Source organism: Danio aesculapii, chromosome 4, assembly GCF_903798145.1.
Source record: "Danio aesculapii chromosome 4, fDanAes4.1, whole genome shotgun sequence".
Lineage (NCBI taxonomy): Eukaryota > Metazoa > Chordata > Actinopteri > Cypriniformes > Danionidae > Danio > Danio aesculapii.
Window position 1 is genome coordinate 23,698,801 of NC_079438.1, and position 26,438 is coordinate 23,725,238.

The 26,438-nt window shown below is 40.2% G+C and overlaps 6 non-coding genes across 6 annotated transcripts; 5 read left to right on the forward strand and 1 right to left on the reverse strand.

The window, feature by feature from the left end:
* Nucleotides 1-13,468: 13,468 nt before the first annotated feature.
* trnar-ccg (transfer RNA arginine (anticodon CCG)) lies at nucleotides 13,469-13,541 on the reverse strand. Its single transcript has one exon. It is a non-coding gene; the product is annotated as a tRNA-Arg (tRNA).
* Nucleotides 13,542-15,185: 1,644 nt separating this feature from the next.
* Nucleotides 15,186-15,257, forward strand: trnap-agg (transfer RNA proline (anticodon AGG)). The gene has a single exon. It is a non-coding gene; the product is annotated as a tRNA-Pro (tRNA).
* A 274-nt stretch (nucleotides 15,258-15,531) lies between these two features.
* Nucleotides 15,532-15,603, forward strand: trnap-cgg (transfer RNA proline (anticodon CGG)). Its single transcript has one exon. It is a non-coding gene; the product is annotated as a tRNA-Pro (tRNA).
* A 1,804-nt stretch (nucleotides 15,604-17,407) lies between these two features.
* On the forward strand, nucleotides 17,408-17,479 carry trnap-agg (transfer RNA proline (anticodon AGG)). The gene has a single exon. It is a non-coding gene; the product is annotated as a tRNA-Pro (tRNA).
* Nucleotides 17,480-24,594: 7,115 nt separating this feature from the next.
* Nucleotides 24,595-24,666, forward strand: trnap-agg (transfer RNA proline (anticodon AGG)). The gene has a single exon. It is a non-coding gene; the product is annotated as a tRNA-Pro (tRNA).
* Nucleotides 24,667-26,108: 1,442 nt separating this feature from the next.
* trnap-cgg (transfer RNA proline (anticodon CGG)) lies at nucleotides 26,109-26,180 on the forward strand. Its single transcript has one exon. It is a non-coding gene; the product is annotated as a tRNA-Pro (tRNA).
* The last annotated feature ends 258 nt before the right edge of the window (nucleotides 26,181-26,438 follow it).

Genomic DNA, 26,438 nt, shown 5'->3' on the forward strand with positions numbered 1-26,438 from the left:
TCAGGATTTAGCAGAAGTTTGTCGTCCAGTGCCTAGATCGACCAAGTTACTTATTCCAGTTGATTTAAAATAAGCATCAAACTTTACACAGGTAGGGAAGGTGTTGATCAAAACAGTGGCTAGAATGAGTGTCTCACAAGCCTGGCTAGCTCAGTCGAGAGAGCATGAGACACTTAATCTCAGTGACGTATGTTCGAGCCTCACGTTGGGTGTTTCTGTTACCTTTCTCTCTCTCTCTTTTCGGCAGCTTTCATTTGGCTTCATCCAGCAGACTAAGTGAGACAAAGTTCAGCGTTTCTACTACAGTTGGTTTGGTGTCTAAGTCTCTGTTGCGCAATCGGTTAGCGCGTTTGGCTGTTAACTGAAAGGTTGGTGGTTCGACCCCACCCAGGGACGAACGAAGGCTTTTGCTGCCTTGCAACTGCTAACACGTGCACCGGGCAATGATCCTGGGCCACGTGCTGTCTGGCGTTACAAGATGACATCAGGATTTAGCAGAAGTTTGTTGTCCAGTGCCTGGATCGGCCAAGTTACTTATGCCAGTTTACTTAGCATGAATCTATCAGAAGCCCGGCTAGCTCAGTCGATATAGCATGAGACTCTTAATCTCAGGGTCGTGTGTTCTACCCTCACGTTTGGCGTTTAGGTTATTTTTCTCACTCTCTCTTTTCGGCAGCTTTATTTGGATTCTTCGAGCATACCTATTGAGACAAAGTTCAGCATTTCTACTACAGTTGCAATGCTCTCTGAGTCTCTGTGGCGCAATCGGTTTGCGAGTTCAGCTGTTAACTGAAAGGTTGTTGCTTTGAGCCCACCCAGGGACGAACCAAGGATTTTGCTGCCTTGCAACTGCTAACACGTGCGCCGGGCAATGATCCTGGGCCACGTGCTGTCTGGCGTTACAAGATGACATTAGGATTTAGCAGAAGTTTGTTGTCCAGTGCCTAGGTCGGCCAAGTTACTTGTTCCAGTTGCCTTAAATCAGCATCAAACTTTACACTGGTAGTGAAGGTATTGATCAAAACAGTGCCTAGAATGAGTGTCTCACAAGCCCGGCTAGCTCAGGTGGGAGAGCATGAGACACTTAGTCTCAGTGACCTGGGTTTGAGCCCCATGTTGGGTGATTCTGTTACCTTTCTCTCTCTCTTTTCGGCAGCTTTCATTTGGGTTCATCCAGCAGACCAAGTGAGACAAAGTTCAGCTTTTCTACCACAGTTGGTATGGTTAGTCTGTGTCTCTGTGTCACAATCGTTAGCGCGTTCGGCTGTTAACCGAAAGGTTGTTGCTTTGAGCCCATCCAGGGACGAACGAAGGCTTTTGCTGCCTTGCAACTGCTAACACGTGCGCCGGGCAATGATCCTGGGCCACGTGCTGTCTGGCGTTACAAGATGACATCAGGATTTAGCAGAAGTTTGTTGTCCAGTGCCTGGATCGGACAAGTTACTTATGCCAGTTTACTTAGAATGAATGTATCAGAAGCTCGGCTAGCTCAGTCGGTAGAGTATGAGACTCTTAATCTCAGGGTCGTGGGTTCAACCCCCACGTTTGGCGTTTCTGTTACTTTTCTCACTCTCTCTGTTCGGCAGCTTTATTTGGATTCTTCGAGCATACCTATTGAGACAAAGTTCAGCATTTCTACTACAGTTGCAATGCTCTCTAAGTCTCTGTGGCGCAATCGGTTTGCGAGTTCAGCTGTTAACTGAAAGGTTGTTGCTTTGAGCCCACCCAGGGACGAACCAAAGATTTTTCTGCCTTGCAACTGCTAACACGTGCGCCAGGCAATGATCCTGGGCCACGTGCTGTCTGGCGTTACAAGATGACATCAGGATTTAGCAGAAGTTTGTTGTCCAGTGCCTAGGTCGGCCAAGTTACTTGTTCCAGTTGCCTTAAAATCAGCATCAAACTTTACACTGGTAGTGAAGGTATTGATCAAAACAGTGCCTAGAATGAGTGTCTCACAAGCCCGGCTAGCTCAGGTGGGAGAGCATGAGACACTTAGTCTCAGTGACCTGGGTTTGAGCCCCATGTTGGGTGATTCTGTTACCTTTCTCTCTCTCTTTTCGGCAGCTTTCATTTGGGTTCATCCAGCAGACCAAGTGAGACAAAGTTCAGCTTTTCTACCACAGTTGGTATGGTTAGTCTGTGTCTCTGTGTCACAATCGTTAGCGCGTTCGGCTGTTAACCGAAAGGTTGTTGCTTTGAGCCCATCCAGGGACGAACGAAGGCTTTTGCTGCCTTGCAACTGCTAACACGTGCACCGGGCAATGATCCTGGGCCACGTGCTGTCTGGCGTTACAAGATGACATCAGGATTTAGCAGAAGTTTGTTGTCCAGTGCCTGGATCGGACAAGTTACTTATGCCAGTTTACTTAGATTGAATGTATCAGAAGCCCGGCTAGCTCAGTCGGTAGAGTATGAGACTCTTAATCTCAGGGTCGTGGGTTCAACCCCCACGTTTGGCGTTTCTGTTACTTTTCTCACTCTCTCTGTTCGGCAGCTTTATTTGGATTCTTCGAGCATACCTATTGAGACCAAGTTCAGCATTTCTACTACAGTTGCAATGCTCTCTAAGTCTCTGTGGCGCAATCGGTTTGCGAGTTCAGCTGTTAACTGAAAGGTTGTTGCTTTGAGCCCACCCAGGGACGAACCAAAGATTTTTCTGCCTTGCAACTGCTAACACGTGCGCCAGGCAATGATCCTGGGCCACGTGCTGTCTGGCGTTACAAGATGACATCAGGATTTAGCAGAAGTTTGTTGTCCAGTGCCTAGGTCGGCCAAGTTACTTGTTCCAGTTGACTTAAAATCAGCATCAAACTTTACACTGGTAGTGAAGGTATTGATCAAAACAGTGCCTAGAATGAGTGTCTCACAAGCCCGGCTACCTCAGGTGGGAGAGCATGAGACACTTAGTCTCAGTGACCTGGGTTGACAAGATGACATCAGGATTTAGCAGAAGTTTGTTGTCCAGTACCTGTATTGGCCAATTTTTTTATTCCAGTTGACTTAAAAACACCATTACACTTTACACAGGTAGGGAAGGTATTGATCGAAACAGTGACTTTCTCTTGAATGAGCATCTCACAAGCCCTGTCTGGCGTTACAAGATGACATCAAGATTAAGCAGAAGTTGGTTGTCCAGTGCCTCTATTGGCCAAGTTACTTATTCCAGTTGATTTAAAATCAGCATCAAACTTTACACAGGTAGGGAAGGTATTGATCAAAACAGTGACTAGAATGAGTGTCTCACAAGCCAGACTAGCTCAGGTGGGAGAGCATGAGACACTTAATCTCAGTGACGTGGGTTTGAGCCCCTTGTTGGGTGTTTCTGTTACCTTTCTCTCTCTCTTTTCGGCAGCTTTCATTTGGGTTCATCTAGCAGACCAAGTGAGACAAAGTTCAGCGTTTCTACTACAGTTGGTTTGGTGTCTAAGTCTCTGTGGCGCAATCGATTTAAAATAAGCATCAAACTTTACACAGGTAGGGAATGTGTTGATCAAAACAGTGGCTAGAATGAGTGTCTAACAAGCCCGGCTAGCTCAGTCGAGAGAGCATGAGACACTTAATCTCAGTGACGTGGGTTCGAGCCTCACGTTGGGTGTTTCTGTTACCTTTCTCTCTCTCTTTTTGGCAGATTTCATTTGGCTTCATCCAGCAGACTAAGTGAGACAAAGTTCAGCATTTCTACCACAGTTGGTATGGTTAGTCTGAGTCTCTGTGTCACAATCGGTTAGCGCGTTCGGCTGTTAACCGAAAGGTTGTTGCTTTGAGCCCATCCAGGGACGAACGAAGGCTTTTGCTGCCTTGCAACTGCTAACACGTGCACCCGGCAATGATCCTGGGCCACGTGCTGTCTGGCGTTACAAGATTCAATTCAATCCAATTCACCTTTATTTGTATAGCGCTTATACAATGTAGATTGTGTCAAAGCAGCTTCACATAAAAGGTCACAGTAAATAGGAACAGTGTAGTTCAGTTTGTAGTGTTTAAGTTCAGTTCAGTTGAGCTCAGTTCACTGTGGTTTAATAGGAGGCTGGAAGCTGGCCTCAGCGAAGACTCGTCTGTCTCTGGAGCGTCACAGGAATCAGTCTCATGTTCTCCACTCTTCCATGACCATCACAGTAGCTGCTCAGGATTCGGCCAGGTCCAGGATATGGAAACCTTGGGATCATCTCGTCGTTGGTCTTGGATCGAATCAGTGACTCTGCATAGTCTGAGGGCCTCGGGAAGAGTATCCCCAGGTGGAAATGGAGAATAAAGAAAATAATTAGCCTAGCTGATGTTCACAGTGTATATCAACAAGATGCATAACCTGTGTGGAAGCCCCCTAAGTGGTGCACTAAGTGTATGCTTTACTGAACAGATAGGTCTTTAATCTAGTTTTGAATTGGGAGAGTGTGTCTGAGCCTCGGACGTTATCAGGAAGGCTATTCCAGAGTTTAGGAGCTATAAATGAGAAGGCTCTACCTCCTTTACTCGACTTTGCTATTCTAGGTACTACCAGAAGCCCTGAGTTTTCAGACCTTAAAGAGCGAGTTGGATTGTAGCGAGACAGAAGATTGGTTAGATAAACAGGAGCTAGATTATTTAAAGCTTTATATGTAAGAAGCAATATTTTAAATTCAATACGAAACTTAACAGGCAGCCAGTGTAAGGAGGATAAAATTGGTGTGATGTGATCAAATTTTCTAGACCTGGTAAGAACTCTGGCAGCTGCATTTTGTACTAATTGAAGTTTGTTAATAGAGGATGCTGGGCAGCCAGCAAACAGTGCATTACAGTAGTCCAGCCTAGAAGTCATAAAAGCATGGACTAGCTTTTCTGCATCTGAGATGGATAGCATACTTCGTAACTTAGCGATATTTCTCAGATGAAAGAAAGCAGTTTTTGTTACATGGGATATATGATTTTTAAAAGTTAAATTGCTGTCTAATATGACACCCAGATCTTTTATAGTAGAGCTAACGCTAACTTTGTATCCCTCTAATTGTAGGTCGAGTTGTGAGATCTGCTGTGTACAGGATTTAGGCCTAATAAGTAATAATTCTGTTTTGTCTGAGTTTAAGAGAAGATAATTGTTGGTCATCCAGTCTTTAACATCTTTAATACACTCAGTTAGCTTGGACAGTTTAGACGTCTCGTCAGTTTTAGTTGAAATATATAATTGAGTATCATCTGCATAGCAGTGAAAGCTGATCCCATGTCTTCTAATAATGTCTCCCAGGGGTAGCATGTATATTGTAAACAGTAAAGGGCCTAAAACTGATCCTTGAGGCACCCCGTATTTTACTGGGCTGATTTGTGAAGGCTGTCCATTAATATTCACAAACTGGTAACGGTCAGATAAGTATGACTTAAACCATTGTAGGGCCTGTCCGTGGACACCTGTAGACTTTAAGCGATTAATAAGGATACCATGGTCAATGGTGTCAAATGCCGCACTAAGATCGAGTAGAACTAATAGCGAGATGCACCCTTGGTCAGCAGCTAAGAGTAAATCGTTGGTTATTTTCACTAATGCAGTTTCTGTACTGTGATGAGCTCTGAAACCTGACTGAAACACTTCAAAAACATTGTTCGTCTGCAGAAAGGAGCATAATTGAGCAGAAACAACTTTTTCTAGTATTTTAGATATAAATGGAAGATTTGAAATAGGCCTATAATTAGCTAAGTTGCTGGGGTCCAGTTGTGGTTTCTTAATAATAGGTTTAATAACAGCTAACTTGTAAGGATTTGGAACATGGCCTAAAGATAATGAAGAGTTGATAATGTTAAGAAGAGGTTCTCCTATAACAGGTAGCAATTCTTTCAGTAACTTTGTTGGAATTGGGTCCAATATACACGTAGCTGATTTAGAGCTATTTATAATTTTGTCTAGCTCTTCCTGTTCTATGATTTTAAAGCACTGTAGGTTATTTAGATTCAGTGGCGTGTTTACTGGATCTGAAGTATAAGGCGGTGCAGAAAGTTGAATATCTCCTATTTTCTGTCTAAAGCCTTCTATTTTATCACTGAAAAAATTCATGAAGTCATCACTACTAATTTGCGGTGGAACATTTGTTCCAAAGATGAACGATTATTTGTTAATTTAGCAATGGTGTTAAATAAGAATCTAGGATTGTTATGATTATTTTCTATCAGTTTGCGGAGGTGCTCAGCCCTGGCAGATTTTAAAGCCCTCCTGTAGCTGGACATACTGTCTTTGTATGCAATTCTAAAGACTACTAAATTAGTTTTTCTCCATTTACGTTCCAGGGCACGGGTTGCTGTTTTGAGAGCGCGGGTATGACTATTATACCATGGTGTAGTTTTATTCTCTCTAGCCTTTTTTAGTTTGATGGGTGCCACGGTATTTAGAGTGCTAGTAAAGATGGCATCCATACTGCTGGTTACTACATCAAGGTCATTTGCGTTTACGGGTGCATTTCGAAGTAGAGAAAGATCAGGTAAGTTATTTATAAATTCATCTTTAGTGGATGGAACAATAGTTCTACTAGGGCAATATATTGGAGCGGATCTGCTAATTTCAGGTAAACACAGCTTATATAGTAAGAGGTAGTGGTCTGTAATATCATCACTTTGTGGTATAATGTCTACATCAATGACCTCAATTCCATAAGACAGAATTAGATCTAGTGTATGCTTTAGGCGATGGGTTGGACCAATAACATTTTGCTTTATTCCTAGTGAGAGCAGTAAGTCCATAAATGCGAGCCCTAATGTGTCGTTAGCATCATCTATGTGGATGTTAAAGTTTCCTACAATTAGTATTTTATCAGTTTTAACTAGTAAGTCAGAGATAAAATCAGAAAACTCTTTTAGAAAATTGACATAGGGTCCTGGGGGTCTATATATGGTGATTAGAGCGAGAGATAACATAGGTTTTTGCATAGTGTTTGGAAGGACAACATTAAGCGCTAATACTTCAAAGGAGCTAAACATAAGTCAGTTTCTCTGATTAACATTAAGAATATTACTAAAGATTGACGCGACTCCACCACCACGACCAGTTTGACGAGCCTCATGTTTATATAAGAATCCTGGAGGAGTTGCTTCATTTAAACTAATATAGTCATTTTGTTTCAGCCAGGTTTCAGTGAGACAGAGTGCATTAAGATTGTTATCTGTTATTAATTCATTTATGATAAGTGCTTTAGGTGCTAGTGACCTGATGTTTAGGAGACCAAGCTTCATAAAATTTGTATTTTCACAAATCTGTGACATCTGTTTTTATGCTTGATGAGTTAAACCATGATGATCATACAGAATTTTATCGTTTAAATTAAATTTATAAATGGGAGAATGGCGATAAGACAAGTCTATATAAAAATGAAATGCCTGGTTAATGATCAGTATGAAGGACTAGGAGTGACACTGAAAAATCATTTTATCAATGAAAATTTTTTTACATAAAAATGTACATAAATACATCACATTTAAATGTTTAAATAAATACAATTTGTTTTAAAACATTGATTAATCAAACAATAAAAAGTATTTTATGAAGAAATTTCCTTAAATTCTTTAAAAAATGCTTTTGGCAAATGTTTTTTAAAGCTATATAATATGTGTATTTTATATATATTTAATATGCTTTTTTATTCTTTGATTAATTAGCAGAAGAAAACATGAATTAAATAAACAGTTTTAAATAAGTATATTTACAAATTTAAATGATATTTTTTAAATGTAATCTTTTATTGATATAATAATATATTATTGATATATTAATATGTTTTAAAAACACAAATTAAATCCATTTAAATATGCCTTGTCCATTTATAGTCGATTTCTTATTGATGCACTTTTTATTAATTGAATAACCAACATTTAAAACGTGAAATAAATAAACTTTTTAAATTGTATATTAATCTATCCATTAATTTTTTTTTATTCATTGTTTAACTGCCTATGTGATTCATTTAAATAATTTTCTGCTTCAATTATTGAAAGTTGATCATTTGATTATTCATTTTATTTTTAAATGATGCTCTTGGTCCTCCATAGAACAGTGCCTGTTTAATATTTACATTCTAATATCAGGTGTTATATGTTCAACCTGAAATTAATTAAATTTAAGTATCCTAACATGCAGTGTAGGGTAAAGTCACTTTTAAAAGTAATGCAATACAATATTGAGTTATTCCTCCAAAAAAGTCAGTAGGTGCATTACTTAGTTACCTTTTATCGCAAGTAATACATTTTGTTAATTTTGAGTTATTTATTTTTATTCATTCAACTCTGAAGTTCCTCTGAAATATTCGGTTGTATTATTTGGTTAGAAGTGTCATCTGGACCATTTCTGCTTTCATTGTGAGCAGAAAACGGTACAGATTCAGTTCAGTTCCACTTCAGTACAGATATGGCTACTGAGAACGCGCGTTTCTGCACGCGCAAAACTGCAATTGGTCAACCGCAGTCACACGTAGTACTCTGGCCTTTTCATAAAAAAAAAAACATTTCTGTGCTTTACGCAATAGCCACCAGGTGGCTCAAGGAATGACTGCTTTTCCATTGACTAACAGGTAGTTCTCATACAGTACGTGTTATAAAATACAAATTCATTACATCATATATCATTAGGAAAAAATAGCAATCTGTTAAAGTTTTAAAGTAAAAAAAACTCATCATTTATTAGACAAAAAACTGCACATTCAACTGTCCTCAGTAACAATTTGGCCATTTCAATAAAAAATAATAGTTTAAACATAATAATAATAATACAATAATAATTAATTCTTCAGATTTTTTTTGCCTTTGGTTAAAATAAAACACATTTGAAAATTCCTGTAAATCAACAATAGCCAAAATATATTCAAATTAATTTAATATGGTCCGCTTCTGGTGCTTCACACCTTTTTATTGCTCATTTTTATTTCAGGAATAAGGTCCAAGATTTAGAATAAAGTTACCTGTAAAATGTTTTCTGTTTAAGAACAATACAGTAGTGAAAGAAGACTTCTCTTACATCAGATTATAGTCCCACCGAAGTAACAGCCGGCAAATGATTCCGTTTAAATAATGTTATTATTATTAGTAGTATTATTTATTATATGGATATTTATGTTTGTATTAATAAAAACAAGCTTAGATTTGCCGGGAGAGTGAAATCATCAGAAACTAAGCTACCTTCTTTTCTGTCATTGCAATGCCGCTTTACAAACGGTTGGGGAAAAACCAGCGGCCCACCATATTCTTACGAACATAAAGCTCTACATTTAAAATTTCATTTTTACATTTTACCACGTCATATAAAAACATAAACATTTGTTTGAGGACATTGAACACATGTTTTTGTATGCATGTGTGTGTGACCAGGCGAAAGAGCGCTCGCTTCACAGCTCTTGAAGCATATTAAATCTTTTTTTTTTCTGTATTTGCTTTTTTGTGCATGAACGTTTTATTGTATTTTTAGTTTTATATAAAGTTTTTAAGATTTTATATAAAGATAAGAATTTACATGACGGGTAGTAATTATATTATACATGGTTTATTATATTCAAGTCAATGAAATTGGCTAATAACCAAATATAAATAAAATATGTTTGTAAGAATGTGGTGGGTGTGCCAGTGAAAAGCAGCTGTAGTGTATACTGTTGTAAATAATTAATAAAGCGGTATTAATTCCTGCCAGGTGGCGCAGTAGGTAGTGCTGTCGCCTCACAGCAAGAAGGTTGCTGGTTCGAGCCTCGGCTGGGTCATTTGCCGTTTCTGTGTGGAGTTTGCATGTTCTCCCTGCGTAGCGTGGGTTTCCTCCGGGTGCTCTGGTTTCCCCCACAGTCCAAAGACATGTGGTACAGGTGAATTGGGTAGGCTAAATTGTCTGTAGTGGGTGAGTGTGTATGGATGTTTCCCAGTGATGGGTTGTGGCTGGAAGGGCATCCGCTGCGTAAAACATGTGCTGGATAAGTTGCTGGTTAATTCAGCTGTGGTGACTCTGGATTAATAAAGGGACTAAGCCGAAAAGAAAATGAATGAATGATAGTTCCTGCCAGGGGCAGACTGGCCATCTGGCAAGGGCCGGATCATTTTTTAAATGTGGGCCGGTCAGATTTTTTTTTTTAAATATGTATTGTTTTTACATGCAGGCAGCTTTTATCTCTTGCTAGATGTGATATTATGATGATGAGGATAATAATAATAGTAATAATAAAAATAATAATAATAAATGTTAAGCATTTGGCCCAATCGGCGATGGCTGCCTGGTTTCGTGCAGCCAGAAACTGTACATTAGGTCTTGATTATTAATATTTATTCATTAGGTCACCTATAATTGTTTAATAAGCACATATTTATTCAAAACAAGAATGAGGCAAAGCCCAGCATAAGCAGTGATTCAAATAATGACAACACTCACAATGAGAGAGTTAAAAAGGATGAGAAGATGTAGAATCAGACAGACAATGTGCACAATGTCAACTTAGAAACAAGGAGAAGCCAACATATAGACAGTGGCAATAAAGACTTGATTATTATCATCATATCCAAATACTTAATAAATAATATTTTAAACCTCCTCCGGTGTTTATTGTTTTTAAGGGAAAGGCACAGCCAATCAAAATGCCCATATGTCTTTTGGGGCGGGAGGAGCGAACGTGATTGAACCCTTTCTGCATGCCTAGGTTATATGTTGACAGCGCCATTTTTTTTTTTTTTTTTTGTGGATTAAATTATTGGTGGGGACATTTCAATGGTTGGAGGACATTGGTGGGGACACATCCCCTCCGTCCACCCTAAATCTATGCCCCTATATATATATATATATATATATATATATATATATATATATATATATATATATATATATATATATATATATATATATATGTAACCGTAGTCTCTTTTACTCTGCGTTGTGTAGTGAATGATGAGAGGACACCATTTTGAGTCTGCACAGAGAATGTTATTATGTTTATGACAGATCGGCAGCTTCAGCTCATACCATTACACTCTTTAGTTCAGGGAAAAGGTGGAAAAGGGGGCGAAAGGACAAGCCGATAAAGAGAAAGAGGGAAGAAAAGAGCGAAAGATGGAGGAAACGTGCAAGAGGCGCCGCAGAAGGGCGCGAAGACAGGAAAGGGACAGAGAAAACTAGCTCTCACGATTACAAAAAGCAGCATATGAACCGTGACAATCCACATATTACATCGTCAAAATAAAAATCATAAATGCATACCTGCACAGAGAATGTTATTATGTTTATGACAGATCGGCAGCTTCAGCTCATACCATTACACTGTCAACAAAAATAACATTCTACAATATAACAAATTGTTTTTACATTAGTAAATAAAACATATGATTAAAATTAAACTTAATTATGCATGTGTGTGTGTGTTGTTCATGACCAGCACCAAGTTCAATGTGGAACAGGTAGAGCATACCTCTTTAGTTCAGGGAAAAGGTGGAAAAGACCGCTCAAACAATAGTGCAACAGGTATGGCCGCTTGGACTATACCATCTTGATGTTAACCCCAAGGGGGAGAAGAGGTGAAACCACTGTCACTGTCGCATGACTCTTTTTACATTTATATTGTGAACACTAAACAATTTTAAATTAACAGTAACTAACAGGAGAAAAATATAGTGAAATCAATATGCCTGAAATTATCCTGTTACATATATATATAGCCGTTTGAGTTCTGAATAAGCCAAATAGGCTCAACCCACCAGTTTACTGTAGTAAAAACCACTTTCTATATTTAAGTGCATTTTTTGTTTTCATGTATTAAATAAACAAACTGTCACTTTTCTAATTAAATGACATGCATTTAAATATATATTTTTAAACTTACAGGCTAATTCACATATTTCACGATCTGAATGATTTTAATAAATAAGAAGTATTTTTTAATACTAGACAACACTTGATGTTTCTGTCTCTGTCAGTGACTCAGTGATAGTTACAATGGGTACATTCTCTAAGTGGTTCTGTCACTCTGTTTAATCCTTTCTGTGCAAGACTGTATAGTTAATGTTACTAGAACTGTAAAGTGTTTAATATTGGTAGTTCATTTTGAAATAAAAATAGCGAAATGTTCATAAAGAGTTACATTTTTCCCTGGAGGAAACAGCTGTGCTGATGAGGTGAACGCCGAGAAAACCCGACAGCTTTTCCGTGACATTGGAGGATACGGGTGATACAAGTGTATCTATATAAAGAACTGCAAATAAGCAGGTATTATAACAATTTATCAATTTATCACACACCTCGTTCTCTCGCTGTCCATGGCTGTGGTTTGCTGATCAAATGAATAACAAGACAGGGAGGACCTGAATCCTGAGTAGAAATATAGGGCTACAGCCCCCCTAAAACAGGCCAAGCAACGCCCATGGTGCGCTCACTGCGCTGGGTCTCTCAGTTAGTGGCGAGACCACTCGATGCTCGATGCCAACAGTCGGTTGGCGAGTAAATTAATATGATGAATGGAAACACACAGGCCTGTGCGTATAGACATGTAATGTAATGCTGTACAGTAATTAAATACCCATGAGTCACTTGTGACTTTGTATGTCATTTTAGATATTTTATATACTTAATTTTAATTTTTAAACTAAAAATATTTCCTTTCTATTAAAAATAACATGTTAAAATGTATACAAACAAATCAAAGTCATGTTTAATAGACCAAGAACAGTATTTCCTAGAGTCTAATAGTTTTTATTCTGGAGAAGGTCTTGGGCTATTTATTTTAGTCTGGCTGCAGTAAAAGCAGATAGGCCTAATAAGCATGTCAATATAATAAACCCCTTAAGAATTTCTTTATGTCAAACAAACATTTGTCATGACTTGTCACTCAAAAGCATCTTGCTATAGCTACTTAATTTATAATGTTGCCAAATGAGATTTCTTGAAAGCTTTCTTGCTGTATAAGCTGTTTATTTTGTCATTCTTTAAACATTTGTTGAATATACAGATTTATATTTTAAATACACCCTTTTAAGTAATGAGCTGTTCATCTTCTGTGATTATGACCATCTTTTTTTTTGTAAAAACATTGATATTTCAATTGCATCCACTCCCACAATACAAAAAATACTATAATGAGTTATAGGAATACTATAGTGTTTTTGAACCATATTATAAAAATAGCCTGTTTAAATTCTAAAGTTGCTCTGGTATCACAACAACTATAAACATAACCCAATACTGAAAAAACATGTTCAAAAACGCTGTAATATTTACTATAATATTAACTATATTACTATACTATTTTTTCATGAGGTCTTCCGCGATAATAAATGCGAACGCGATCTCCGCCACTGGTGACATTTCCAGGCGGCAAAATAGCAAGATTTGGGAAGTGTCCAACTTCTGATGTATTATTTGAGCCCTCTTCTTACTGCAGACAAGGTGAGGCACACCTCAAACAAGCCAATTGACATGCAAACACATCTCAAGAAGGTTTTCACAGCTACTGTCTTTCATCCACCAAACATTGCTCCCAACTTGAAGTGAGACCTTCAAAGATGACCCAGGTGGGACTTGAACCCACAATCGCCAGCTCCGGAGGTTGATGCCTTATCCATTAGGCCACTGGACCATGTCGCCATTCTTTTGTCATGGATGCCAATGCATGGAAAACTGCACTTTAGGATCTATATGCCACTTTGCCTTCTGTCAAATAAGATGTGTGCAACTAATGGACAAACATTTTCTTTGTGCAATCATACACATTCGTGTCTCATTGGTCCTGGGGTATGGTTCTCATGTATGTTGTGACTGGTCTTGAGTTTCAAATTCCAGACAATGCCACTCTCATTAACTTGAAATCACAACCTTTCTGCAGCTATTTTCTTGTTTGTGTTTCATCATCATCCACCTAACATGAGACCATTAGTTGAAAGCCACGGGGTACTTGAAGACAAGATCTCCATTGCCAAATATTAGCGGAACCTTTTAAGTTTGTAACGTGACAGTGAGATTCAAGCAAGATTGGATGAATCTTATTTGAAGTGTGCAGCAAGTCTGAGAATTCGAAGCTAACTATTGTCCTCAGATCATCACGCCTAAGTTTTGAGAAAACAAGTCGGAATTGTTTCACAAAACTGAAATGTAACCCAAGCAACACAACCCAGATGGGACTTGAATCCACAATCCCCAGCTTCGAAGGCTGATGCCTTATCCATTAGGCCACTGGGTCAATACTAGCATTTGTCATATCTGTTGTATGGCTCAGGAAGTTCTTGTAACTCAGAAAACAGTACTTTAGGATCCCGATGCCATATTGTATTCAGACGATCTGGTGTGTACACGTAATGACAAAACAGCTTCTCTGAGGAGTTTTCCTTTGTCATGTCTTTTTGACCTAAGGGTTTGAACCTAGCTTTTTAAAGGTCACACTGGATTGTCTTGCACAGCCAACTTAAAAGGAACTGCATCAAAGACAACCCAGTTGGTACCTTAAACCTACAATCCCCAGCTTCGGAGGCTGGTGCCGTATCCATTACTCCACTGGGCTGTTTTTCACTGCCTGTGAACTGTAATATGCCTCCAGGGAGTTGCTGACACACGTAACAAAAACAACATGAACAAAGAGTAGATTAGATCAGTCTCACAGAATTTTTTGTGGCACTGCAGACTGCTTCTACAGGGCTTGTTGGTCTAGGGCAGGGGTGGGCAAACTCGGTCCTGGAGGGCCGGTGTCCTGCACAGTTTAGCTCCAACTCTGATCAAATACACCTGCTTATAGATAATTAGTGATCTTGAAGACACTGATTAGGATGTTCAGGTGTGTTTGATTAGAGTTGAAGCTAAACTATGTAGGACACCGGCCCTCCAGGACCGAGTTTGCCCACCCCTGGTCTAGGGGTATGATTCTCGCTTAGGGTGCGAGAGGTCCCGGGTTCAAATCCCGGACGAGCCCTACGCCTCAGCAAGTCTGAGAATTCAAAGCTAACTATTGTCCTCAGATCATCACGCCTAAGTTTTGAGAAGACCAGTCGGAATTGTTTCACACAACTTAAATGTAACCCAACAAAGACAAACCAGATGGGACTTGAACCCAAAATCCCCAGCTTCGAAGGCTGGTGCCTCATCCATTAGGCCACTAGGCTGTTTTTACTGCCTGTGAACTGTAATATGCCTCCAGGGAGTTGCTGACACACGTAACAAAAACAACATGAACAAAGAGTAGATTGGATTGGTCTCACAGAATTTTTTGTGGCACTGCAGATTGCTTCTGCAGGGCTCGTTGGTCTAGGTGTATGATTCTCGCTTAGGGTGCGAGAGGTCCCGGGTTCAAATCCCGGACGAGCCCTGCGCCTGTCTTTGAAAAAGAGGCGGAGGTGTGCAATCCAAGGTGTTTGTATGATAATTGTAGCAGCTTTTGCTGTGACTTTAGTTAATGAAAATTTAGTGGACTTCGAAGGCTGGTTCCTTATCCATTATGTCACTGGGCTATTTTTACTGCCTGTGAAGTGTAATATGCCTCCAGGGAGTTGCTGACACACATAACAAAAACAACATGAACAAAGAGTAGATTGGATCGGTCTCACAGAATTTTTTTGTGGCACTGCAGATTGCTTCTGCAGGGCTCGTTGGTCTAGGGGTATGATTCTCGCTTCGGGTGCGAGAGGTCCCGGGTTCAAATCCTGGACGAGCCCTACGCCTCAGCAAGTCTGAGAATTCGAAGCTAACTATTGTCCTCAGATCATCATGCCTAAGTTTTGAGAAGACCAGTCGGAATTGTTTCACATAACTTAAATGTAACCCAACAAAGACAACCCAGATGGGACTTGAACCTAAAATCCCCAGCTTCGAAGGCTGGTGCCTCATCCATTAAGCCAATGCTAGCCTTTGTTGTATCTGATGTATGGCTCAGGAAGTTCTTGGACCTCAGAAAAACAGTACTTTAGGATCCCTATGCCATATTGCATTCAGACGATCTGGTGTGTACACCTAATGACAAAACAGCTTCTCTGAGGAGTTTTCCATTGTCATGTCTTTTTGACCTAAGGGTATGAACCTAGCTTTTTAAAGGTCACACTGGATTGTCTTGCACAGTCAACTTAAAAGGAACTGCATCAAAGACAACCCAGTTGGTACTTTAAACCCAAAATCCCCAGCTTCGAAGGCTGGTGCCTCATCCATTAGGCCACTAGGCTGTTTTTACTGCCTGTGAACTGTAATATGCCTCCAGGGAGTTGCTGACACACGTAACAAAAACAACATGAACAAAGAGTAGATTGGATCAGTCTCACAGATTTTTTTGTGGCACTGCAGATTGTTTCTACAGGGCTCGTTGGTCTAGGGGTATGATTCTCGCTTAGGGTGCGAGTGGTCCTCGGTTCAAATTCTGGACGAGCTCTATGCCTGTCATCGAAAAAGAGGCAGAGCTGTGCTCACTATGATATTTCTATGTTAATTGTAACAGCTTTTGCTGTGACTTTAGTGAATGAACATTTAGTGGACTTTTGATCTAAATCAGTCTAACATGTACAATTATACAGACAAAAAAAGGAGCGCCAATGATTTGGTTGTTAGACTTGTTTATGGATCTTGAACAACCCACCAGCTTTATATGTAAGCACCATTTTTGTCTTTGTAGTCTCTTCTCTGTTGGCACCATGCATGATTCAAAATGGCCTTTCGCGTTAGGTATCTCGTTACCCTTTTAGTCATAATAGGTAATATGCATGGCAATGCAGGAAGTTAATGACATGCAAACACATCTCAAGAAGGTTTTCACAGCTACCGTGTTTCATCCACCAAACATTGTTCCTAATATGAAGTGAGACCTTCAAAGACAACCCAGATGGGACTTGAACTAACAATCCCAAGCCCTGGAGGCTGATGCCTTATCCATTAGGCCACTGGGCCATTTAGCCAATCATTTGTCCTGGATCTTTTGTATGCCTTCAACAAGATGCCAACGCATGGAAAACTGCACTTTAGGATCTCGATGCCAGTTTGCATTCCGTCAAAAAAGATGTGTGCAACTAATGGACAAACATTTTCTTTGTGCAATCATCCACATTCGTGTCTCATTGGTCCTGGGGTATGGTTCTCGTGTATTGTGTGACTGGTCTTGAGTTTCAAATTCCAGACAAGGCCACTCTCATTAACTTGAAATCACAACCTTTCTGCAGCTATTCCCTTGTTTGCATTTCATCATCATCCACCTAACATGAGACCATTAGTTGAAAGCCACGGGGTACTTGAAGTCAAGATCTCCATTACCAAAGCTTAGCGGAACCATTTAGGTTTGTAACGTGACAGTGAGATTCAAGCAAGATTGGATGAATCCCCAGCTTCGAAGGCTGGTGCCTTATCCGCTGTTTTTACTGCCTGTGAAGTGTAATATGCCTCCAGGGAGTTGTTGACACACGTAATAAAAACAACATGAACAAATAGTTCATTGGATTGGTCTCACAGAATTTTTTGTTGCACTGCAAATTGTTTCTGCCGGGCTCGTTGGTCTAGGGGTATGATTCTCGCTTAGGGTGCGAGAGGTCCCGGGTTCAAATCCCGGACGAGCCCTATGCCTGTCATTGAAAAGGAGGCGGAGCTGTGCTCACTATGATGTTTCTATGTTAATTGTAGCAGCTTTTGCTGTGACTTTAGTGAATGAACATTTAGTGGACTTCTGATCTAAATCTGTCTAACATGTACAATTATACAGACAAAAAAAGGAGCGGCAATAATTCGGTAGTTAGATTTGTTTATGGATCTTGAACAACCTACCAGCTTTATATGTAAGCACCATTTGTGTCTTTGTACACAGTCTCTTCTCTGTAGGCACCATGCAGGATTCAAAATGGCCTTTCGCGTTAGGTATCTCGTTACCCTTTTAGTCATAATAGGTAATATGCATGGCAATGCAGGAAGTTAATGACATGCAAACACATCTCAAGAAGGTTTTCACAGCTACCGTGTTTCATCCACCAAACATTGCTCCCAAATTGAAATGAGACCTTCAAAGACAACTCAGATGGGACTTGAACCAACAATCCCAAGCCCCGGAGGCTGATGCCTTATCCATTAGGCCAATGGGTCAACACTAGCGTTTGTCATATCTGATGTATGGCTCAGGAAGTTCTTGTTACTGAGAAAACAGTACTTTAGGATCCCTATGCCATATTGCATTCAGACGATCTGATGTGTACACCTAATGACAAAACAGCTTCTCTGAGGTGTTTTCCATTGTCATGTCTTTTTGACCTAAGGGTAGCTTTTTAAAGGTAACAATGGATTGTCTTGCACAGTCAACTTAAAAGGAACAGCATCAAAGACAACCCAGTTGGTACTTTAAACCCACAATCCCCAGCTTTGAAGGCTGGTGCCTTATCCATTAGGCCACTAGACTGTTTTATACTTACTGTGAACTGTAATATGCCTCCAGGGAGTTGCTGACACACGTAACAAAAGCAACATGAACAAAGAGTAGATTGGATCAGTCTCACAGAATTTTTTGTGGCACTGCAGACTGCTTCTACAGGGCTCGTTGGTCTAGGGGTATGATTCTCGCTTTGGGTGCGAGAGGTCCATGGTTCAAATCCCGGATGAGCCCTATGCCTGTCATTGAAAAAGAGACGGAGCTGTGCTCACTATGATGTTTCTATGTTAATTGTAGCAGGTATTGCTGTGACTTTAGTGAATGAACATTTAGTGGACTTCTGATCTAAATCAGTCTAACATGTACAATTATACAGACAAAATAAAAAAGGAGCGGTAATGATTCGGTTCTTAGATTTGTTTATGGATCTCAAACAACCCACCAGCTTTATATGTAAGCACCGTTTCAATGACATGCAAACACATCTCAAGAAGGTTTTCTACATCTACCATGTTTCATCTACTAAACATTACTAACATGTTGAACTGAGACCTTCAAACATGACCCAGGTGGGACTTGAACCCACAATCCCCAGCTCCGGAGGCTGATGCCTTATCCATTAAGCCACTTGACCATGTCGCCAATCTTTTGTCATGGATCTCTTGTATGCATTCAACAAGATGCCAATGCATGGAAAACTGCACTTTATGATCTATATACCACTTTGCCTTCTGTCAAATAAGATGTGTGCAACTAATGGACAAACATTTTCTTTCTGCAATTATACACATTCGTGTCATTGGTCCTGGGGAATGGTTCTCATGTATGTTGTGACTGGTCTTGAGTTTCAAATTCCAGACAATGCCACTCTCATTAACTTGAAATCACAACCTTTCTGCAGCTATTTTCTTGTTTGTGTTTTATCATCATCCACCTAACATGAGATCAATAGTTGTAAGCCACGGGGTACTTGAAGACAAGATCTCCATTGCCAAAGATTAGCGGAACCTTTTAAGTTTGTAACGTGACAGTGAGATTCAAGCAAGATTGGATGAATCTTATTTGAAGTGTGCAGCAAGTCTGAGAATTCGAAGCTAACTATTGTCCTCAGATCATCACGCCTAAGTTTTGAGAAAACAAGTCGGAATTGTTTCACAAAACTTAAATTTAACCCACGCAACACAACCCAGATGGGACTTGAATCTACAATCCCCAGCTTCGAAGGCTGATGCCTTATCCATTAGGCCACTGGGTCAATACTAGCTAATGTCATATCTGTTGTATGGCTCAGGAAGTTCTTGTGACTCAGAAAACAGTACTTTAGGATCCCTATGCCATATTGCATTCAGACGATCTGGTGTGTACACCTAATGACAAAACAGCTTCTCTGAGGAGTTTTCCTTTGTCATGTCTTTTTGACCTAAGGGTTTGAACCTAGCTTTTTAAAGGTCACACTGGATTGTCTTGCACAGCCAACTTAAAAGGAACTGCATCAAAGATAACCCATTTGCTACCTTAAACCCACAATCCCCAGCTTCGAAGTCTGGTGCCGTATCCATTACTCCACTGGGCTGTTTTTCACTGCCTGTGAACTGTAATATGCCTCCAGGGAGTTGCTGACACACGTAACAAAAACAACATAAACAAAGAGTAGATTGGATCAGTCTCACAGAATTTTTTGTGGCACTGCAGACTGCTTCTACAGGGCTCGTTGATCTAGGGGTATGATTCTCGCTTAGGGTGCGAGAAGTCCTGGGTTCAAATCCAGGACGAGACCTATGCCTGTCATAGAAAAAGCAGTGCAGCTGTGCTGTCTATGGTGTTTCTATGTTAATTGTAGCAGCTTTTGCTGTGATGTTAGTTAATGAACATTTAGTGGACTTCTGATCTAAATCAATCTAACATCTACACTTATTCAGACAAAAAAAGCAGCAGTAATGATTCGGTTCTTAGATTTGTTTATGGATCTCAAACAACCCACCAGCTTTATATGTAAGCACCGTTTTAATGACATGCAAACACATCTCAAGAAGGTTTTCTACAGCTAGCGTGTTTCATCCACAAACATTGCTAACATATTGAAGTGAGACCTTCAAAGATAACCCAGATGGGACTTGAACCCACAATCCCAAGCCCCAGAGGCTGATGGCTTATCCATTAGGCCACTGGACCATGTCGCCAATCTTTTGTCATGGATCTCTTGTATGCATTCAACAAGATGCCAATGCATGGAAAACTGCACTTTATGATCTATATACCACTTTGCCTTCTGTCAAATAAGATGTGTGCAACTAATGGACAAACATTTTCTTTCTGCAATTATACACATTCGTGTCATTGGTCCTGGGGAATGGTTCTCATGTATGTTGTGACTGGTCTTGAGTTTCAAATTCCAGACAATGCCACTCTCATTAACTTGAAATCACAACCTTTCTGCAGCTATTTTCTTGTTTGTGTTTTATCATCATCCACCTAACATGAGATCAATAGTTGTAAGCCACGGGGTACTTGAAGACAAGATCTCCATTGCCAAAGATTAGCGGAACCTTTTAAGTTTGTAACGTGACAGTGAGATTCAAGCAAGATTGGATGAATCTTATTTGAAGTGTGCAGCAAGTCTGAGAATTCGAAGCTAACTATTGTCCTCAGATCATCACGCCTAAGTTTTGAGAAAACAAGTCGGAATTGTTTCACAAAACTTAAATTTAACCCACGCAACACAACCCAGATGGGACTTGAATCTACAATCCCCAGCTTCGAAGGCTGATGCCTTATCCATTAGGCCACTGGGTCAATACTAGCTAATGTCATATCTGTTGTATGGCTCAGGAAGTTCTTGTGACTCAGAAAACAGTACTTTAGGATCCCTATGCCATATTGCATTCAGACGATCTGGTGTGTACACCTAATGACAAAACAGCTTCTCTGAGGAGTTTTCCTTTGTCATGTCTTTTTGACCTAAGGGTTTGAACCTAGCTTTTTAAAGGTCACACTGGATTGTCTTGCACAGCCAACTTAAAAGGAACTGCATCAAAGATAACCCATTTGCTACCTTAAACCCACAATCCCCAGCTTCGAAGTCTGGTGCCGTATCCATTACTCCACTGGGCTGTTTTTCACTGCCTGTGAACTGTAATATGCCTCCAGGGAGTTGCTGACACACGTAACAAAAACAACATAAACAAAGAGTAGATTGGATCAGTCTCACAGAATTTTTTGTGGCACTGCAGACTGCTTCTACAGGGCTCGTTGATCTAGGGGTATGATTCTCGCTTAGGGTGCGAGAAGTCCTGGGTTCAAATCCAGGACGAGACCTATGCCTGTCATAGAAAAAGCAGTGCAGCTGTGCTGTCTATGGTGTTTCTATGTTAATTGTAGCAGCTTTTGCTGTTATGTTAGTTAATGAACATTTAGTGGACTTCTGATCTAAATCAATCTAACATCTACACTTATTCAGACAAAAAAAGCAGCAGTAATGATTCGGTTCTTAGATTTGTTTATGGATCTCAAACAACCCACCAGCTTTATATGTAAGCACCGTTTTAATGACATGCAAACACATCTCAAGAAGGTTTTCTACAGCTAGCGTGTTTCATCCACAAACATTGCTAACATATTGAAGTAAGACCTTCAAAGATAACCCAGATGGGACTTGAACCCACAATCCCAAGCCCCAGAGGCTGATGGCTTATCCATTAGGCCACTGGACCATGTCGCCAATCTTTTGTCATGGATCTCTTGTATGCATTCAACAAGATGCCAATGCATGGAAAACTGCACTTTAGGATCTCGATGCCACTTTGCCTTCTGTCAAATAAGATGTATGCAACTAATGGACAAACATTTTCTTTGTGCAATCATACACATTCGTGTCTCATTGGTCCTGGGGTATGGTTCTCATGTATGTTGTGACTGGTCTTGAGTTTCAAATTCCAGACAATGCCACTCTCATTAACTTGAAATCACAACCTTTCTGCAGCTATTTTTTGTTTGTGTTTCATCATCATCCACCTAACATGAGACCATTAGTTGAAAGCCACGTGGTACTTGAAGACAAGATCTCCATTGCCAAATATTAGCGGAACCTTTTAAGTTTGTAACGTGACAGTGAGATTCAAGCAAGATTGGATGAATCTTATTTGAAGTGTGCAGCAAGTCTGAGAATTCGAAGCTAACTATTGTCCTCAGATCATCACGCCTAAGTTTTGAGAAAACAAGTCGGAATTGTTTCACAAAACTTAAATTTAACCCACGCAACACAACCCAGATGGGACTTGAATCTACAATCCCCAGCTTCGAAGGCTGATGCCTTATCCATTAGGCCACTGGGTCAATACTAGCTAATGTCATATCTGTTGTATGGCTCAGGAAGTTCTTGTGACTCAGAAAACAGTACTTTAGGATCCCTATGCCATATTGCATTCAGACGATCTGGTGTGTACACCTAATGACAAAACAGCTTCTCTGAGGAGTTTTCCTTTGTCATGTCTTTTTGACCTAAGGGTTTGAACCTAGCTTTTTAAAGGTCACACTGGATTGTCTTGCACAGCCAACTTAAAAGGAACTGCATCAAAGATAACCCATTTGCTACCTTAAACCCACAATCCCCAGCTTCGAAGTCTGGTGCCGTATCCATTACTCCACTGGGCTGTTTTTCACTGCCTGTGAACTGTAATATGCCTCCAGGGAGTTGCTGACACACGTAACAAAAACAACATAAACAAAGAGTAGATTGGATCAGTCTCACAGAATTTTTTGTGGCACTGCAGACTGCTTCTACAGGGCTCGTTGATCTAGGGGTATGATTCTCGCTTAGGGTGCGAGAAGTCCTGGGTTCAAATCCAGGACGAGACCTATGCCTGTCATAGAAAAAGCAGTGCAGCTGTGCTGTCTATGGTGTTTCTATGTTAATTGTAGCAGCTTTTGCTGTGATGTTAGTTAATGAACATTTAGTGGACTTCTGATCTAAATCAATCTAACATCTACACTTATTCAGACAAAAAAAGCAGCAGTAATGATTCGGTTCTTAGATTTGTTTATGGATCTCAAACAACCCACCAGCTTTATATGTAAGCACCGTTTTAATGACATGCAAACACATCTCAAGAAGGTTTTCTACAGCTAGCGTGTTTCATCCACAAACATTGCTAACATATTGAAGTGAGACCTTCAAAGATAACCCAGATGGGACTTGAACCCACAATCCCAAGCCCCAGAGGCTGATGGCTTATCCATTAGGCCACTGGACCATGTCGCCAATCTTTTGTCATGGATTTCTTGTATGCATTCAACAAGATGCCAATGCATGGAAAACTGCACTTTATGATCTATATACCACTTTGCCTTCTGTCAAATAAGATGTGTGCAACTAATGGACAAACATTTTCTTTCTGCAATTATACACATTCGTGTCATTGGTCCTGGGGAATGGTTCTCATGTATGTTGTGACTGGTCTTGAGTTTCAAATTCCAGACAATGCCACTCTCATTAACTTGAAATCACAACCTTTCTGCAGCTATTTTTTGTTTGTGTTTCATCATCATCCACCTAACATGAGACCATTAGTTGAAAGCCACGTGGTACTTGAAGACAAGATCTCCATTGCCAAATATTAGCGGAACCTTTTAAGTTTGTAACGTGACAGTGAGATTCAAGCAAGATTGGATGAATCTTATTTGAAGTGTGCAGCAAGTCTGAGAATTCGAAGCTAACTATTGTCCTCAGATCATCACACCTAAGTTTTGAGAAAACAAGTCGGAATTGTTTCACAAAACTTAAATGTAACCCAAGCAACACAACCCAGATGGGACTTGAATCCACAATCCCCAGCTTCGAAGGCTGATGCCTTATCCATTAGGCCACTGGGTCAATACTAGCGTTTGTCATATCTGTTGTATGGCTCAGGAAGTTATTGTAACTCAGAAAACAGTACTTTAGGATCCCTGTGCCATATTGTATTCAGACGATCTGGTGTGTACACGTAATGACAAAACAGTTTCTCTGAGGAGTTTTCCTTTGTCATGTCTTTTTGACCTAAGGGTTTGAACCTAGCTTTTTAAAGGTCACACTGGATTGTATTGCACAGCCAACTTAAAAGGAACTGCATCAAAGACAACCCAGTTGGTACCTTAAACCCACAATCCCCAGCTTCGGAGGCTGGTGCCGTATCCATTACTCCACTGGGCTGTTTTTCACTGCCTGTGAACTGTAATATGCCTCCAGGGAGTTGCTGACACACGTAACAAAAACAACATGAACAAAGAGTAGATTGGATCAGTCTCACAGAATTTTTTGTGGCACTGCAGACTGCTTCTACAGGGCTCGTTGGTCTAGGGGTATGATTCTCGCTTAGGGTGCGAGAGATCCCGGGTTCAAATCCTGGACGAGCCCTATGCCTGTCATAGAAAAAGCAGCGGAGCTCTGCTGTCAATGGTGTTTCTATGTTAATTGTAGCAGCTTTTGCTGTGACGTTAGTTAATGAACATTTAGTGGACTTCTGATCTAAATCAGTCTAACATGTACACTTATTCAGACAAAAAAAAGGAGCGGTAATGATTCGTTTATGGATCTCAAACAACCCACCAGCTTTATATGTAAGCACCGTTTTAATGACATGCAAACACATCTCAAGAAGGTTTTCCACAGCTAGCATGTTTCATCCACAAACATATTGAAGTGAGACCTTCAAAGACAACCCAGATGGGACTTGAACCCACAATCCCAAGCCCCGGAGGCTGATGGCTTATCCATTAGGCCACTGGACCATGTCGCCAATCTTTTGTCATGGATCTCTTGTATGCATTCAACAAGATGCCAATGCATGGAAAACTGCACTTTAGGATCTCGATGCCACTTTGCCTTCTGTCAAATAAGATGTGTGCAACTAATGGACAAACATTTTCTTTGTGCAATCATACACATTCGTGTCTCATTGGTCCTGGGGTATGGTTCTCGCGTATGGTGTGACTGGTCTTGAGTTTCAAATTCCAGACAAGGCCACTCTCATTAACTTGAAATCACAACCTTTCTGCAGCTATTTTCTTGTTTGTGTTTCATCATCATCCACCTAACATGAGACCATTAGTTGAAAGCCACGGGGTACTTGAAGTCAAGATCTCCATTGCCAAAGATTAGCGGAACCTTTTAAGTTTGTAACGTGACAGTGAGATTGAAGCAAGATTGGATGAATCTTATTTGAAGTGTGCAGCAAGTCTGAGAATTCGAAGCTAACTATTGTCCTCAGATCATCACGCCTAAGTTTTGAGAAAACAAGTCAGAATTGTTTCACAAAACTTAAATGTAACCCAAGAAACACAACCCAGATGGGACTTGAATCCACAATCCCCAGCTACAAAGGCTGATGCCTTATCCATTAGGCCACTGGGTCAATGCTAGCAATTGTCATATCTGTTGTATGGCTCAGGAAGTTCTTGTAACTCAGAAAACAGTACTTTAGGATCCCTATGCCATATTGCATTCAGACGATCTGGTGTGTACACCTAATGACAAAACAGCTTCTCTGAGGAGTTTTCCTTTGTCATGTCTTTTTGACCTAAGTGTTTGAACCTAGCTTTTTAAAGGTCACACTGGATTGTCTTGCACAGCCAACTTAAAAGGAACTGAATCAAACACAACCTAGTTGGTACCTTAAACCCACAATCCCCAGCCTCGAAGGCTGGTGTATCCATTACTCCACTGGGCTGTTTTTCACTGCCTGTGAACTGTAATATGCCTCCAGGGAGTTGCTGACACACGTAACAAAAACAACATGAACAGAGTAGATTGGATCAGTCTTACAGAATTTTTTGTGGCACTGCAGACTGCTTCTACAGGGCTCGTTGGTCTAGGGGTATGATTCTCGCTTCGGGTGTGAGAGGTCCCGGGTTCAAATCCCGGACGAGCCCTGCGCCTGTCATAGACAAAGCAGCAGAGCTGTGTTATCTGTAGTGCTTTTGCTGGGACTTTAGTTAATGAACATTTAGTGGACTTCTGATCTAAATCTGTCTAACATGTACAATTATACAGACAAAAAAGGAGCGGCAATGATTCGGTTGTTAGATTTCTTTATGGATCTTGAACAACCTACCAGCTTTATATGTAAGCATCATTTTTGTGTTTGTACACAGTCTCTTCTCTGTAGGCACCATGCAGGATTCAAAATG